Consider the following 19,206-nt stretch of genomic DNA (forward strand, 5'->3'; position numbering starts at 1 on the left):
ACAATCTAGAAAAGGAAATAACATTTGACCCGGCAATCCCATTACCTATATCCCATTATATATTTTATATATATATATAATATATAATTCTATTATAAAGATACATGCATGTATATGTTCATGGCAGCACTATTCACAATAGCAAAGACATGGAATTAACCCAATGCCCATCAATGATAGACTGAGTAAAGAAAATGTGATATATATACACTGTGGACTACGATGAAGCCATAAAAAAGAACGAGATCTTGTCCTTTTCAGGCACATGGATGGAGCTGGAAGCCATTATCTTCAGCAAACTAACAGAGGAACAGAAAACCAAACACTGCATGGTCTCACCTGTAAGTGCGATCTGAACAATGAGAACACACGGACACAAGGAGGGGAACCACACACACAGGGGCCTGTAGTGGGGTGGGAGGACCGAGAGCATCCGGATAAAGAGCTAATGCATGCGGGGCTTAATACCTAGGTGATGGGTTGATAGGTGCAGCAAACCACCATGGCACACGTTTACCTACGTAACAAACCTGCATGTCCTGCAGATGTGTCACAGAACTTAAAATAAAAACTTCAAAAAATAAATAATTTTGATGTACATCTATTTTTAAACTAGACTTTTTTTTTTTTTTGAACTGTGGAGTCTGGTTGACAAGGAGTGTGGCCGATATACTTCAAAAGCAATCAGAAATACAGTTTCTTAGGATCCACTGATCTCTAACATTGCTTTTAGGTCTTATAGCCCGAGACCCTGAAAAAATAAGATTTTTCTAATATTATTCAGAAGTTTCCAGTTCAAATTTTCCTGTATTGTTTCCTCTTTCCAATAGTTGATGCCTCTGGCAGCACTTCCGAGAATCTCTTTCCTGCATCAAAGAATATCTTTTGTAAGACAGTAAATGACTAAATTAGTGAGATGATGGGTTAATAAGCTGATAGTCTCATACAATTTCTGTGGCAGGTTAAATGTGATGAGGGCTCAATGTTGGATCAAATTTCAATCAGGAATCAAATGAGGGGTAATTTAGCAAAAAAGAAAAAATCACCCTTTTTAGTAAGTCTGTAACTAGCATTTTCATTATGTTACATGTTGTGGTAGGCACAATAATGCCCCCACCCACCCCAAATGTCCACGTCTAATTCCCAGAAGTTGTGAATACGCTATCTCAGATGGCAAAGGGGACTTGCAGATGTGATTAAGTTTATAGACCTTGATATGGGGAAAGTATCCCAGATTATGCACACAGGCCCAATCTAATCATAAAAATCATTTAAGTTGAAGAGTCTTTCCCAGCTGTGTTTAGACAGAGATTGAATAACTGAAGAAGGGTCAGAGAGATGCAACAGTGCTAGCTTTGAAGATGAAGGAAAGGGACATGAGTCAAGAAATATGGGTGCTTTCTAGAAGTTGGAAAAGACAAAGAAGCAGCTTTCCCCCTAGACATCATTGAGAAACACAGTCCCACTGATGCTCACTGCTGCCTTGATTTTAGCCCAGTGAGGCCTGTGTTGGACTCCTGACCTACTGACACTGTAAGATGATAAATTTCTATTGCTTAATCCACTAATTTGTGGTAATTAGTTGTATCCACAATAGAGAACTAATACATATATTGAAAAAATATATATATGTGTGTGTGTATATATATATATATATTTTTTTTTTTTTTTAACTTATAGTCTGCTCTCCAATACAAATTCTGCCCAGAGGACTAACACCTTGCAAACTCTGTGTATAAATACCTTTTAAAATTTTACTAACAATTACATGTTTCATTTACATAGTGTGTATCATGTAAGATAAATAGGCTATGGGTGAATATTCCCATTTAATAGGTGAGGAAACTGAGCTTTAGACTGTAAAGCGTCTTGCTCAAAGTTGCAGAATTGGTAAGAGAGTGGTTGGGATAGAATGTCGATTCTTGTCTTTTGACTCTTTCGATCTTTTTCCATAGCACCAACTCTGTCTCTAGCATTATTTCATGTGTTCCTCATACCAGCAGTTTAGGCAGAAGAAACAGATACAGATACCATTGTTTTTATTTTATGGATGCAAACTTGTAGAGGAATTAAGTGATCAGTAGTGAAACCAGGACCAGAACTCCTCACATTTAACTTGTAATCTAGGGCTCTTTCTGATTTGTACCGCCACCTATAAAATATGGTGTGTATGCCTAGGTTTAACACGTGCAGGGCATTTAAAGGAGAGAACATATTGTTTAAATAAAAACAAACTTGACTTAGTAGTCACTTATAACAAGTTAGCTAACGTCCTTGAATCTTAGTTTTCTCATTTGTAAAATACAAATAGTATACCAGCTTGATATAATTGTTGAAAGGATTTGTTCAATTTTCAACAATAATGAGAAAGTTCCATTTAAACACAGCTCCTGGCATATATGAATATGTAAGCACATTGTGTCAGGGTATCATGTCAATTTCATGACAGCTTTATGTTCCTCCTCACAGACAAACAGAACCCACATTTTTAATCTGTCAAAAGTCACTAAATATTGGCTCTAATCAAGCCAATAAATCCAACCAAAGAAAGAGGTACGGGGAAAACAAGATGTTCCCTACATTATCATGGATGAATCTGTAATGGTCCCTTTGCTTTCTTGAGTCCAAAAGGAAAACTTACATGAATGTGAAGGATTTAGTCTTCTGGACTTCTGATAATTAGAGACACAAGAAAAAGTGAGTTTTAACTTCAGTGAACCTTTCCAAGAGAAACTGCAATCATGTTCAAGTCTGTTCCATTTGTATGGTCTCTATCAAATCAAAGTTAATGGGAACAGAGAGCCCCCAACTTGAACAGGGAGCTCCTAAAATGCTAGGAAAATCCATTTTCCACAGTCATTTAAAAATACAGTACTGCTTGACATAACTCTAGAAGGAACTTCTGTGGCTCAGCACAAATCTACTCTCTTGAGATAAATACAACATTCTATAAGTAAAAACCTCTTTTTTAAAAAAGAAAATGACTAATTAGCGATGGGACTGTAGATTGTGTTTTACTATGATGTAAGTTCTGATTATTTGGGGTATTTTTATATTCTTATAATGAAGACTGCTAATACTATCTTATCTAAAGCAATTTTGAAGAAATACATATTTCTTTACCCAAAATAATTCTTCATAGACACTGTCATTTTGGATAATAAAAAGCAAATAAAACATCTTATAAAGAACTATTTAAACATTTATTATTTATTACTCTATGATTTTCCTTTGTGATATAAATTAAAGGGAGATTAGGAATATATGGAATATTTTAGTTCTTTGAGTATAGGGATCATGAAATCCAGCTAATGCTTTTTCTTCCCACTAAACATTGAAAATGGGTTATCAAAATAGACACGCTGATCATGTCTACCAAACACTTCTCAAGTCCTTTTATCCTCAAGATATATATAGAATATGTATTCTTATATCCTATTGAGTAATCAGAAAATGTCATAAGTAAACCTGCATAACTGAAATGAACTCAACATAAAATCAAGGACTCTCAGAATAAGATAGAAGTGTCAGCTCTCATGGGCTTCTTCACTTGGGCATCCTAAAAGTGATTTTAATTCAACATCCCCCAAACTGAACTCAACATCCCCTTCTACCCTTCTCCAACCTACTCTTCCTCTAGGTTTTCCATTCTGAATGGCAGCAGCCCCGCCTACCACCTCTGCACCCTGGTTGTGAGCCTAGGAATTGGTTGCTTTTCCCCCTCCCTCTTCACAATCAGCAAATTGCTACTTCTTGACAGTCACTCCTTAACTATCCCTTGACCTCAGTGAGAATACCACCACCTAAGTCTATGCATGCAACCTCTGTCACCTGGATACCGGAAATGATTTCTTAGCTAATCTCCTGCTCTGCTATCATTTCTTTCCTCCCCATTGACACCTAGTTTCTTAAATATCACTCATGAGACTTCTGTGCTCAAAACTGTTCTTTTGCATCTCACTGCTTATAAGATGAAGACCATACACCTTAGCATGGAGTAAAATATTAGGTTGGTGTAAAAGTAATTGTGGTTTTTGCCATTACTTTCAATAAAACTTTCCTCACTTAGATCCTAAAAAAGACCCTTATATTTTGCTGGTTGTGCATAAGTGCCCTGAACTTGGCCATTCTGAACTCTTGGAAGTTTGCTTCAAATATGACATGCTCCTTCACAACTCTGCACCTGCACATCTACTGTCTTTACCAACTAAATTAGCTCCCCCAAGTCATCTGCCAATAAACTCCTGCTTGTTCTTTAAAAGGCTCTCTTCATCTGCTCTTTCCTAAGAACCCTGCTTTGCTCCAAGAGGCACTCCTTTCTCTCCCTGTACAGCATCCATTATGCTGACTTTACTTGTCTATCTCCCTCATTAAATGATAAGCTCTTTACGGGCTTCTTGTTCATAATCGCTTTCTGATGAATGAATGGTTCTAGGCTAACATTTTCCCTTGTCAAATGAGGTAATTTAGCTCCAAAGAGGTTGAGCAACTTGCCCAAGGCCACATAGCTGAATAACAGACAAGCCATCCAGGCAGACACCACAGGTCTCCAGATGCCAGCCTAGTAATTGCCGTCTGCATCCAGATGCTTTCATATTTGGCACAGTCATGACTTACAGCAACATCTTTCCCTGAGTCTTCTATGTTTATTAGTGAACTATTACTGTTGAATCAACTTTTTCTTTCACCAATGCCTTGATTTTCCCTTGGGAAACTGCCTCTTACATATTCTCAGTGCCATAATTAAAGCAGGGCCGGCTCCACATCCGTACTTTAGAAAAAGATAAGTGACACAGAGCTGCCCAATGGGAGTGCTATGTCCCCTGAGTGAATCAGAGACAATGAGTGTCAGCCCAGTACTTGAGAAAGAAAAACTCTCTTTCCACTGGGCTATGAAGCTGAACTGAGAGAACAGACTCAGAAAGAAGTCAAAAGACAAAAAGACAGAGTTGAGAGATTTCTGAGGAAATGGTTTGAACACCTCCAGCCAGTCATTTCATATGCCAATATGGGGCAGCTTTGTCATATGTTGACTTGGCTAAGCTACACTCTATATCTCAGAATCCCCTTTGCTATAAATGTCTGAATAGAGTGTAACACAAAAGACATTTTGCATGGGATTCAGAAGGTGGAGGTGAAGGCAGCCATTTTGTTTTTATGCCTGAAAGGGCTGGGCAGGGGCACCAGATTCCGCTGCAGTGCATGTGCTTTGTCAGTTGTCTGCTGACTTTCCTTGGTTGTTGTGAGGCAACAGCCAGATGTATATCTACTCCACCTTCCCTCAGATTCTCTCACACTTTCACTGGCTCCTGGGCCAAGTACATGTTTAGCTTCATGACAAAGGGTGCCATCTTTCCTTCTGCAGGAAGGAGTTGACATGGTCTGGAGGTGGTAAGAGACAGACCAGGTTCCAGTCCATCCTCAGAGGTCAGGTTCATGTTTTCACTTCCATATATATATATACACATACACACACACACACATATGTATACATATGTATATACATACATACTCATTAACCAGCTTTCAAAATCGCATAGATCTAATTCTTGTAATAAATCTCTTAGTGTGTGTGTATGTGTGTGTGTGTGTGTGCATGCGCATGCACGCACAGACACCTTTGATCGATTGAGCCTTTCTCTGATTGGACCCCAGCTGATACACAATATTATCACTAGTCTTTTTCATTACACAGTTAATGTTTAAGTCAGTATGGTTTAAGTTTAAATTTAAGCCAGATGGAATTTGGTTTCTGTCACTTGCCACTAAAAAATGATTAATGTGCAGGATTATCATATCTTGACTAAGCAACCTGATATCCTGAGGGCAAGATCTGTGCTTTGCTTCTCCTTAAATCCCCAACATGCAGCAAATGCCAGATACACATTAGGCACTCGACAGACACATGCTGAATGAACTAACAAAAGGCCACAGAATAAAAATGTTCTCCAGGGGACCCAGAATTGAAGCCTCGCACAATGTGAGTCATGTGGAAGATGAAAAGCAAGATGAGAGGAACCCCATGCCTCTGCAGAAAGCCATGAAGATCCTGGGTCTGAGGAGCAGCTGGGCCTCCCACCTGGCCGCCTGGAGGAAAGGGCAGCACATGCCTGACATCTCACGTTCACCACGAGCACAACAGGTGTCCCGGGGCCAGTCAGCCCTCGCACGGAAACGAGCTTCCTGTCACTGCCGACAGGGATTCACTAGATGTACATAACAGAAGTGGCGCAGGAAGGCACTTTTTCAATAGAAAATTTGAAAGCATATCAGGTTCCTAGAAAAGGAAGCTTCTGAGAAAGGTGATTTCACAGTAAGAAACCCCATGAATCATTAAAAGGATTTATATGAGATAAAACATAAATGTGAATCATTCTTTGTGCTTGTCTAGAACATTTTAACAGAGCCTAAGGAAGTAAGTGGTTCATGGGAACCACAAAGACAAAAATTTCTCAACAGAAACCTTCCCAATGGTTTGACTGATATTCAGCATAAGTGAATCAGGCAATGAGCCAATTTATTTCCAAGAAGAAGCCTTCACAGAGAAAAAGATGTGGCAAACACATTGAACACTGAATCAAAATGGCAGAGGGCAGGCTAATCAAGACCCCCAAAGATATCCAAGATCTAATCCTGGAACCTGTGAATATTACCTTATATAGAGAAAGCACATTTGAAGATGTGATTAAATTAAGGCTGTTGAGATGGGAAGCGTGTCCTAGATTATCCAAGTGGACCCTAAGTGCAACCAAAAGTGTACTTGTAAGAAGAAACAAGAGGTAGATTTGACCATGGAGGAGATGGTGATGTAAAGAAGAAGTCAAGAGATATTTGAAGATTCTGGCCTTGACAATGAAGTAAGGGGTCATGAGTCAAGAAATGCTATTCTAGAAGGTAGAAAAAAACGTAAGGAAAGGGATTCTTCCTGGAGCCTCTGCTGGTGGTGGAGTGGATGGGGGCACATGGTCCTGCCAACACCTTTGTTTTACCCTCTTAAAACCTATGTTGTACTTATACCCTCCCCACCCCCGAGAACTGTAAGAGAACAAAGTGTACCATTTTAAGTCATCATGTTTGTGATGATTGGCTACAGCAACCATAGGAACCTCATGTTAGGGACCTGGCCCCAGAGCCACAGCTTGCTGGATGTAGAAAAGAGGGAACAGTGATGAACATGGGCCTACTGTAAGCAGGATGCTGCAAAGACCAAAGACTTACAGAGAAGACTCCAAGCTGGCTTCACACCCCAAAGAGTACCCTTCTGAGATATAGAATAATCTGCAGTCCCCCATCCCTGCCCCAGAAGAAACCTCTTTTCTCTACATCAAGCATAAGAAAAATGCTTGACGGATTTCCTGGATCCACAACCATCTACTCTCCTAAATTTTTTTCTGATAACCTTGGTATCTGTCCCATTTACTCATCCCTTCCTTTCATCTCTATCCCTGGCTCCTTCTAATCGATATTTCACTTAGCCTGAAGGTTTCTTTTCCTGGTTTGACTTTGGTATACTGTCTTTAGGGTTCTACTGGTTCAATGTCTCATATCCCATTGGCCTGAGCAGCTCCTCTTCCATATTCAACCCTGGTTCATGAAATCCCACCTGGAATTCAGCTCACCTTAGTTTTTTATGAAGAAGGTGTAGTGGAACAGAAAAAAACACTGGCTCTGGAGCCAGAGAGAGACAGGATTTTGGAAGCTGGCTCCACCTCTTGCTGATGTGGATCCTTAGCTTCTTCAAAGCTTATTTTTCTAACTTATAAACTGGAGATAATACTTTCTTCATTAGGTTGCTGTGAAGATTAGAGATAATGTATAGAAATTGAGTATCCTTCTCAACACATATTAAATGCTTAATAAAAATCTGTTATTATAATCATAAATCAAGTAAGTGGTTACTATTATACTTTCAGTTGAGAGTGTCTTTCCTGTGACTGTGGTCTCTGCAACACAGCCCCTCCCCTGAATCTACCTCCCCTAAGTGGCAGTCTCCTCTTAGGCAACTTGAGTACAACCCTTTTTTTTCCCCTGCTAGGAGAAGCCCAAGCTCTGTATTAGTGAATCATAATAGAAGTAAAAATCCAATTCCGGTTTCTTGTCTGACCATCTGGGTTTCTAAGAGGACAGAATGTGAAGTCAGACATTCTAGATTCAAATCCTAGTTCTGTTCCTACTTTCTAGTTACGGTACCTTGGACACATTATTTATCTTCTCTGTGCTTCAGATATCCCATTGTGAAATGGAGATAATAATAGTGACCAGCAACATAATAGAAAATTGTGGGAAGCAGTTGAACAGACACTTCAAAAGATAATATATGCAAATGGCACAAAAAGTAAAGAAAAATACTCACATCATCGATCATCAGTTCAAAACACAATGAAATACCACTACATACTCAGCAGAATAGCTAAATGAATATGACTAAGTTTTGGTGGAAAATGGGAACAATTGAGATTCCTCTACACTGCAAATGAGTACACGACCATCCTGAGACCTGGCAAGAGGGTTCATTCTAGACCTGGTCCTACCTTACCTCGTAAAGTAAGGAGCCCATGGAGCCAAACGAACATGGCAGCTAAGAACCGATGCTCCTCCTTCCCTGGACTATAGAACAAAACCAGGACTCCAGAATGTCCTGTCTAATTAGGCCTCTTCCCTAGACCTATTTTTTAAAGGCAGATCACATTGCTGGTATGTGTAAATCTTAGTCCAAGGGGTGGCCAAAGAAGGGTGGCATGGACAGAGCCTTTATATGCATATTTGGCTGGTTGTAGTGTAAGACATAAAAAAGAGTGGAAAAGAAGAAAAGCCAGTCCTGCACTGGGGTAGAAAGGATGGCTGTCCCCATGCTGTGCTGCCACTGACAATAACTAGCACAATCACCATGAACAATGGTTTGATAGGATCTACTAAAGCTGAACATAAATATACCACACAACCCAGCAATCTCACTAGATATATAACCAATAAAAGTAAATATCACACTTTGGGAGGCCAAGGCTGGCAGATCACTTGAGGTCAGGAATTTGAGACCATCCTGGCCAACATGGTAAAACCTTGTCTCTGCTAAAAATACAAAAATTAGCTGGGTGTGGTGGCGGGTGCCTGTAATCTGAGCTACTTGGGAGACTGAGACAGGAGAATCACTGGATCCCAGAAGGCAGAAGTTGCAGTGAGCCAAAATCATGCCAAGATCTGGGCAACAGAGCAAGGCTCCATCTCAAAAAACTAACTAACTAACTAACTAACTAACTAACTAACTAACTAACTAACTAATTTGTTTTATTCATGTGTAATAGACACACACACATACTGTTAGAGTAGTACTATTTATTATAGCCCAAAACTAGAAACAACCCAAATTTTTTTCAACATTGAAGTGCACAAATTGCAGTATAATTATACAATGAAATACTAACAGCAATGAAAATGACTGAACTGCGACACACAACAATGTAGATAAGCCTCACAAATATAATATTGAGCCTAAGAAGTCAGATATAAATGAAAACATCCCACGTGATTATATGCATATAAAGTTTAAAAACAGGCAAAACTAATCTGTGTTGACAGGAGTTAGGATAGCGATTAACTTTAGGGTGGTTGGGGGTGCCTCTAGGGTGCTGACAGTACTCTAGTTCTTGATGTGGAGTACAGTTACATAAGCATGTTCAATTCATAAAAACTCATTGAAATGTACATTTATAATTTATGCTTGGTGTCATGAGACAGAGTAGTCATATATTCTAGGAAGAATATATTCAATGGGAAGGGAGCTCAGGGACTCTCACTTCACCTCAGCATGTGAACCAATTGCCCGTGAATGTCTACCCAGAATCTACAGAAGGATCTGCACCCTTTCTATGTGCTTCTGTTGTTATGTGTATTCTTTCATAGTGATTGTCAGCTTCCATTGGTGTCTCCCTCAATGTACCACAGGCCACTTGAGGGCAGAGACTGTGTCTTTTATTTCTAACTTCCCCTTGATTAGCACTGTATCTGATAAGTGAATGGTTTTCAGTAACTCTGAATCAAAGAATGAATTCCTGACCTATAAGAAGCATGTAATACATGCTAATCCCATCCCTACCCATCTCTTTCTCTTCTCATATTTTTTTCTCTTTCTCTCTTCCTCCAGTTCTTCCTTCCAGCCAGGGGAACCTCTATTAGACAGCAGCTTTCGAGTCTCTTTTGATAAGACCTATTATTAAGAGTCTAAACTGGAAACAGGACTAAAGTCCACCTCAAAAGTGCAAATTCAGTACATACCATGTATTTCACTTAATTAGACAAAAGTTTCCATTGAAGAAACTCACTGATTTGTTGCTTAAGCAGCAAGCACCTGCAGTTAATGGGGTCTTTAAGGATGGTGGGTATAGTTTCCAGAGAATCATCCATGTTATCTGAAGTGGAAGATCAACAAATTCAACAGCTGATAACAACACAACGCACTTCATCTAAGGACAAACAAATACAACTAAGGCACTTTACAGGCTGTCATGAATGACCCACAAAATGCCCCCAACAAGGGAAGGAGGGTCCTGAAAGAGGAGCTCAGTATTGGATGAGCACTTGCTTATAGTGCACAAGTACTACTCTACAATTCTTTGCACATGGCATATTAAACATTAAGGTGTAATTGGCTGAAAACAGCATTAAGCTCTAGGATTTTTCTCTATACAAATACCCATATGTGCAAAATGATATATGAAAAAAAGTTCACAGAATCATTATTTGGAATAGGGAAAATTAGAATCAATTGAAATGCTTATTGTTAATAGAATGATCAAATTATGGTACTGCCATTTTATCAAGTAATATGTAGCTGTTAAAAGAGCATAGGATGTCTCTATATGTATTGGCATGGAACTATATGAAATATCCAAAGATAAAACACTGCAGAACTATAAGTAATTTCCAATTATATGAAATTTTTAAATACAGAAAATATGTTTTACAAATGGCAGGTACTATCTGAAAGATTTATACCAAAAAGTTGACGGCAATTATATCAGAGATGTTATTAGAAACGAAAGAGCTTGCAAATGGAACAACGACATTTTGCTTTTTCTTATTTCTATTTCTGATTTGCTAAATCTATGCAAGCATTGGTACTGCATGATAATGCGTTTAAAATCTGCATTAGATCTTTTGTGAAATGAGTTTAAAATAATCTCCATTGCTTACCTTGGGTATTTATTCCATATTCCTACGTATCAACCATTTCTCTAACTGTAAAATAGTGGTAATAATTACTACTTTGTAGTGTGGTAGCAGGAGATGATCTATGTAAAGCTTTCATCCCAATTCCTTTATACTAATAAAATTTATTTGTACAAGTTGATTATTGCTGTTTGTACTAAAGTATGCCAAAAATCAGTAGTTTAAAACAATGACCATTTATTATCGCTCATGTAACTATAACTTCGCTGGAGGTCGGCTGGTGTGAACTGGGTTTATCTGGGCTGCTGTCTTAGTTTGGCTGTGCTCTACTACACACCCACATCCTCCTTGGATCAACGTGATTATCAGAGCATGTCCTTATAGTGACAGCAGAAGCACAGATAAGGCAAACACGCAAAGTCTGTTAAAGAATAGGTTTAGAACTGACAAACTGTAATTTCTACCTCATACTATTGGCCAAATATGTCACAAGATCTATCTTACAGCAAAGGGATATAGAAATACACTTCACTAAGAGTGACCAACCATCTCTCCCTTCCCATTGAATATATTCTTCCTAGAATATATGACTACTCTGTCTCATGACACCAAGCATAAATTATAAATGTACATTTCAATGAGTTTTTATGAATTGAACATGCTTATGTAACTGTACTCCACATCAAGAACTAGAGTACTGTCAGCACCTCACTAGAGGCGCCCCCTACCACCCTAAAGTTAATCATCACTATCCTAACTCCTGTCAACACAGGTTGCCTGGGACTGGGGGGCTTCCAGAATGCAGAAACTTCCATAGTAAAACCAGGAAAGTCCTTGGGTAAATCTGGACTGGTTGGCCACTCAACATCTCTCTCTATTTAGTGAGATGAATTTCAGAGTTATCCAGCAACAAGTATGGAAAGGGATGGGATCAAGACTCAAGACCAACGATGCTATCCACCACACCTTTAATACTGTCATAATCTCAGCAACTAGAAAAACAGGCAAATAGCAGGTGGTCAAAATTAATTTTGGTAGATTGATTTTAAGTTGGCCGAACAATATCAGATCCCCCCAAACTCTCCATCAACAGAATATTTCCCAGAATAAACTCCTCAAATAAAAGGGTATTAAAGATGTTTCTATAGTAAAGGGGTGCAGCATTAGACAGGTGATTAGGATAAATTATTAAAGAAGCTTAAGACTCTTTCAAACCTAATTCTAACTTCATTTGACAGACAATAAGATCAGTCTCTCCAAGACCTGTGAAAATTGCTAATATCAATCTCTTTTCCTTCGAGGGAGAACATTTTGCTTGTAACAGACTCTTACCAGGGGTAGGTTGCCTGACTTCTAATCATTCGCTTGTATATGATCATGAATATTTATTTAACCCCCTTAGCTTTACTAATCCTTTTCAAACGCAGGGACCCGTTGTGGGTGTTTGTTCCCAGAGGTTAAATCCACAGAGCCAGGGGGAGCTCCACTCCGTCTGTTGTTTCCCTATACCCACCACTTTCCTCTTCCTGTCTAGACTATACATTTCTCCTCTGAAGACAGATCTTTATGGATAAGATCAATGCACAGACACGAATCACAAAGATTTCTCTCAATTTACAACTGTTTTCTTTATCTGAAATGCATCAGAGAAGAAAGCCTATTAAAGCCTGCAAGTGTTAGGGTTTTTTAATTAAGAAAAAAGAATAATAAGGAAAAGCAGGAATCTAGACATCCCAAAATGGGAATGGGCAGCTAAAATATAATACTTTGGGTTCATTTTCATATGACCTTGGATAATAAAGCAAATAAACATTAACATGCTAATGAAAACACGCTCAAATGAGAGAGCCAATGGGTCTCTTTTTTTGACAGAGACTGTCAAAAAAAAGTCTGAGGGTCAAAATGGCAGATAGTTTCAAAACTTTCAGAAAAATCAATTAGAGCGTGAGTGACCTCTGGGACAAGTATCTGGATACTAACTACTTTACAAATTCCAATCCAGGTGCGAGTAACAAATGAATTAAACTGCTTAGGGCTCTATCAATAATCAGGAATGTATAATTAGTTTAGATAGATTACCTTAAATTTTAATCAATAATTTTAAAGGGACCCAGTAATCAGTTTCATTACACTCTACCCAGATCAAGTGGGATCAACTAACTAAAATATAAAGGACTTTTCAGCTGCCCACCTTCCCTCACAAATGGGTACTCTCCCAACGGACTCTGTGACATTTATACGGCCTGTAATTCTGAACACATCATCTGCTTTAGGAGACCTAGCAGCAATTCCATGTGAAGACTTAAGATCTTGTTAATCACTTGGGCCTGATAGAAACTGACAATGTCTTTGCCTTGCCTGAGATTCCAGCACAGCTGAGCACCCAGGAGATTCCCAGTTGACAAATAGTGAGGGCAAAGAGCAAGCCGGTCCACAAGTTGAGCTTCCCCCGGGTCCTTCTTTTGATCTACTGGCTTCCCAGCCCATAGTTTAATTTGATGAGGCAGGTGTTCAAGAAGCACATCATTGCAGATGTCAAAGGCATGAGGTAAATAAGAATCTGCAGTGTTGCTACCCTCAGCCTTTCTCTAAGTGATCTCAGAGGGCATTATAATTATAACGTTAAACCAGGAAACCCAGTTTGGGGGCAACTTTTCAGTTAACCATGACATTCCATGAAAAGAGTGGACCAACCAACATTTTATTAGAACAGGCTGACTAATAAACAGGGAAGAGATAAGACAAAGTGACACTGTTTCCCTGGCTTTTCAAATTGTCCAGGGAATAAAAGAAATTGAAGGGCAAATATCCATCCTGAATTAAAAGCTACTCAGGGGATGAGAAACAAAGAAAACCTATTATGCCATAGAAAGGGTCTCCAGAGACCTAGAGCAATTTTTTTAAATATGAGCCACTGATTAATGACTTGGGCTACAAGGGAATGCCGTGGGAGTTCAAGACTTGTAATTTAATTTCCTTCTGGGAGTAGCAAGTCCAGAAGGAGAGGAAACCGCCTGACTAATTAGTATTAGAAGATTGGGGTTAAAGGGAAAAAAGAGGAAATAAAGTTGAGTTCAGGAATCTTATGGAGATAATGGCAGGTCAAATAACAGTCTTCATAGAGCTGAGAGTGATAACTAACAGTTACTGAGTGCTTACCACAGGCCAAGAATTTCCAAGTGAATTCTGTTCTGTAGTGCAGGTATTACCACATATTTCATCAATTCTGAAACAAAAACACACATACACACAGATTTTAGACATACATATCATTTTCTATACATCATGACTTTATCCATACATATTTTTATATAAGATTGATGTCACCTTATAATCACTATGGGCCAAAGGGCAGACATGATGTAATTCTGTCATTGTCTATGAATGCACAAACTCATATTCCTGTCACTTCAGTTGACTTATGCACATCATTGGCACTCTATATGCCGAGTTTAATTGCTGTTTAAAAATATTTCACACTGTCCTCAGTATTTAAACTAAAGATGTTTTGACAAGCATAAGAACCGAGCAAAGATGTGACTTTAAATTTGGTATTAGTAAAGCAAGTACTCATTATAAGAAATAAATTTCATCTTTTTTTCCAAAGCAACAACCAAACGCTTTATGGGACACTAAAAAATGAAAGCATCAATAAATAAATGAAGTTGTGCTTCATTTTGTTCTTTAGATATATGTAAAATAATTGTCTATTACATGACAAGCAATTCAAGTAAAGGCAGGGATATACGCAAAATAATTGTCTATTTCATGCCAAGCAATGCAAGTGAGGGCAGGGAAAATTGCCAAGTCCCCAGGAATGATTATCATCATTAATGACACTTCCAAACTGAGAGAGACTGATTTGACTAATTTGTACATGAGCCTGATTTGACTGACTTGTACATCATTAGCAGTGTTATGTTTTGCTTTCTTCTTACTGATACATAAAATAATGGTACATCTCCTCTCTGGTGGCACTTAGATTCTTTAAATTAGGGTACTGCCACATCTTTTTTCTTTTCAGATGAGAAAATCAAGACAAAGGTAAGTTACTTGTCCCAAAACCCACAGAAAGTGAACTTTTTAGAGACATTTAAAATTAGTTCAGTCTGATTGCAGAACTTATGATTTTAATCAGTATGATAAACTATTTTCCAAACACGGAAAGAAAGTTGGCATAATCTTTTGAAAAATTAAGTAAGAGCATGGCATTTCTCTTTCCAACACATTTTCATCTCACACCAAGTAAAAGCTGAAGTTCTTACAAGGGCTTACTGGGCCTTGCAAGACCTGCAGTCCCCTTCCCGCCTGTTTGCCACTACCTCTCAGCCTCATCTTCTTCTATTTCCCTTCACTCGCTCTACTCCAGTCCTACTGACTCCTTGCCTTCCCCGTGCCATGCTAGCAAGTTTGGTCCTACTTCAAATATACTCCCACCTCAGGGCCTTTGCACTTGTTATTCTCACTACTGGGAACACTTCCCCACCACGTCTTCACTTGGTCACTTTCTCATTCCTTCATTGTCTGTTCAAATGTCAGGGAGGCCCTTCCTGACCTATTAAAAAATAGCAGAACTCTGCTCCATCTCATACCCTATCTATTCCCTTTAACATGTTTCATTTTCTCCATAGCATATTACTATATGAAACATTATATATATGACTTTGTTCATTTTCTTGTTGATTGCAACATGTAAGTAAGCTTCAGAAGACAGGACCTTTGTTTTATACATTTCTGTATCTGTATAGACAGTAGGCACTCGATAAGTGAATGAAGAAAATGAATGCATCTTCCTCTGACAAGGTCATTCCATTGTCTTTCCCTTCTGTTTTATTGTCAGTTCAGAAAATTATGCAAATTGGAATTATGGATTATTACTGCTTGTAAATCAGTAATGCTCTTTTTCATCCCATTTGAGAGATTAAAAAGGGTTGACATTGTTATGATAGAGTGTTTCAAAATGCAGATTCCAGAGCTAGACTACCTGGATTTTAATGCTGGCTCTACCATTTGCCTATGCAATGTCACAAAAGTTACTCAACTCCTCTGAGTCCTCATTTCCTCATCTGTAAGACTGGGATAATAATAGTGTAGGACTTACATCTGAGAATTCTTATAAGGATTAAATTAAATAATACAGGGATTAACAAGTGCTAAGGATAGATAGATAGATAGATAGATAGATAGATAGATAGATAGATATAGATAGATAGATAGATAGATAGATAGATAGATAGAGACAGAGTCTCACTCTGTCGCCCAGGCTGGAGTGCAGTGGCATGATCTCAGCTCACTGCAACCTCCACCTCCCAGGTTCAAGAGATTCTCCTGCCTCAACCTCCTGAGTAGCTGGGATTACAGGCGCCCGCCACCACGCCCTGCTAAATTTTTGTATTTTCAGTAGAGACGGGGTTTCACGGTGTTAGCCAGGATGGTCTCGAGTTCCTGACCTTGTGATCTGCCTGCCTTGGCCTCCCAACGTGCTGGGATTACAGGCATGAGCCACCGTGCCCGACCAAAAAAATAATTATTTTTATTGGCAAATTATTTCCAATCTACCTAATAGGAACCATTAAAAGCAAGATGGTTCTCAATGGGGGCAATTCTTCCTCTAAATAAGATATTTTCAACGCTAGAGACATTTTGATTATCACAGTTAGGGAGGGGGTGCAGGATGTTCCTATTATCTAATGGGTAAGAAGACAGGGATGCAGCTAAATATTCTGTAATGCACAAGGGGGTCCTCCACAACAAAGCATTATCAAGCCCAATGTCAATAATGTCATTAATGAGAAATCCAGGTAGAAAGTATTTGTTTCAACATACTTCACCCTTCAGTATTCCAGAATAAGTAAGACATGCAAAGGGGAAATGTTTTTGTAAACCACCTCCACTCCATCTGTCATGTTTTGAAATCAGCTTAAATATGAAAATCCATGCTCATATTACCCTTCTCCAGAGGCCTGGCCTTAAATCTCTCCATACTATTTTCTTTTATGATTCAACCCAAAAGAGATTCAGATTCAGGTGTTGCTGTCCAGACCTCAGGATTCCCAGGCAATTGTCCTTGAAGATTCTCGTGTTGACCTTTTCAGTTCTGCATCAGTCCACTAGAGGGTAGAGAAACACTATCAATCATTCAGCACTTGGGTACCTGACAGGTTTCAGTAATATAAATCTTAATAAAATGCTAAATTATTTCTGGCTTATAAAATAAAAACTGCCCATAACAGCTTTATTAAACACCTCTATATGTACACAGTTTTAGAGGCTGATTCAAGTATTTTACTCTGTCATCACCCTCAGACTCTGAAGTATAGTAGTAATTTAAATCAGTATTATGTGTTAAATGGAGGCCTAATAAATGGCCATTGATGATCTTATGACTATTATGATGCTGTTATGATAATATTATGATAATATATTATGACTATATTGGTAAAGCTCTTCTTTGATGAAGATTTAATCATGCTGTGAATTAAATCATATCAAATTGATTTAAATGATTCTCCCCACTAGGAATTAAGCAAAAATTGAGAGTGAATTGAAATCTAAAAATGAACTCCAATATGGAATAAATAGCATTATTTTGTTGAACCTTGAACCAAACACAGTGCAAAGTATAAATGCTTATTGTCTTGTCAATACTGCATTAGGATGAACCTGAATGACTAAACAAATTACAGCTTCATCACCAACTATCTAGATATATCTCAATCCCACACACTCGGGTTTGAAATAGAGGCACTGTATTAGTCTGTTTTCATGTTGCTGATAAAAACATACCGGAGACTGGGCAATTTACAAAAGAAAGAGGTTTAATTGACTTACAGTTCCACAGGGCTAGGGAGGCCTCACAATCATGGCAGAAGGCAAAGAGGAGTAAGTCATGTCTTACATGAATGGCAGCAGGCAAAGAGAGAGAGAAAGAGAGCTTGTGCAGCGCAACTCCCATTTTTAAAACCATCAGATCTCATGAGCCTTATTCACTATCAAGAGAAAAGTATGGGAAAGACCTGCTTTTCTCATGATAGTGATGATTCAATGATTCCATTACCTCCCACTGGGTCCCTCCCACAACAGGTGGGAATTTGAGATGAGATTTGGGTGAGGACATAACCAAACCATATCATTCTGCCCCTGGACCCTCTAAAATCTCATGTACTCACATTTCTAAGCGAATCATGGCTTCCCAGCAGTCTCCCTAAGTCTTAATTCATTTTAGCATTAACTAAAAAGTCCACATTCCAGAGTCTCATCCAAGTCAAGGCAAGTTCCTTCTGCCTATAAGCTTGTAAAATCAAAAGCAAGTTAGTTACTTCTTAGATACAATGGGGGTACAGGCTTTGGGTAGATACAGCTACTCCAAATGGGAAAAATCGGGCAAAACAAATGGGCTAAAGGCCCCCGGCAAGTCTGAAATCCAACAGGACAGTCAAATCTTCTCCAAAATGATCTCCTTTGACTCCATGTCTCACATCAAGGTCATACTGATGCAAGAGGTGGGTTCCATGGTCTTGGGTAGCTCTGCACCTATGGCTTTAAACAGTAAAGCCTCCCACCTGGCTGCTTTCATGGGCTGACATTGAGTGTCTACAGCTTTTCCAGGCACATGATGCAAACATCAGCAGATCTACCATTCTGGGGTCTGGAGGAAAGTGGCCCTCTTCTCACAGCTCCACTAGGCAGTGCCCCAGTGGGGACTCTGTGTGGGGGTGCCCACCCCACATTTCCCTTCTGCATTGTGCTAGCAGAGGTTCTCCATGAGTGCCCTGCCCCTGCAGCAAACTTCTGCCTGGACATCCAGGTGTTTCTGTACATCCTCTGAAACCTAGACGGAGGTTCCCAAACCTGAATATTTAACTTCTGTGCACCCACAGGCTCAACACCACGTGGAAGCTGCCAAGACTTGGGCTTGCACCCTCTGAAGCCATAGCCTGAGCTGTACCTTGGCCCTATTTAGTCACAGCTAGAGTGGCTGGGACACAGGGCACTGAGTCCCTAGGCTGCACACAGCACAGAATCCCTGGACCTAGCCCA

At 39.1% G+C, this 19,206-nt stretch overlaps 1 long non-coding RNA gene across 1 annotated transcript; it reads right to left on the bottom strand.

Moving 5' to 3' along the window:
• Positions 1–1,689: 1,689 nt before the first annotated feature.
• On the bottom strand, positions 1,690–18,815 carry LOC103875938. Its single transcript, XR_002515758.2, has 4 exons — positions 18,336–18,815; positions 17,116–17,276; positions 14,326–14,392; positions 1,690–7,793 (listed from the first exon to the last, which is right to left on the bottom strand). It is a non-coding gene; the product is annotated as an uncharacterized LOC103875938 (long non-coding RNA).
• Between the last annotated feature and the right edge of the window lie 391 nt (positions 18,816–19,206).

Source organism: Papio anubis, chromosome 9, assembly GCF_008728515.1.
Source record: "Papio anubis isolate 15944 chromosome 9, Panubis1.0, whole genome shotgun sequence".
Lineage (NCBI taxonomy): Eukaryota > Metazoa > Chordata > Mammalia > Primates > Cercopithecidae > Papio > Papio anubis.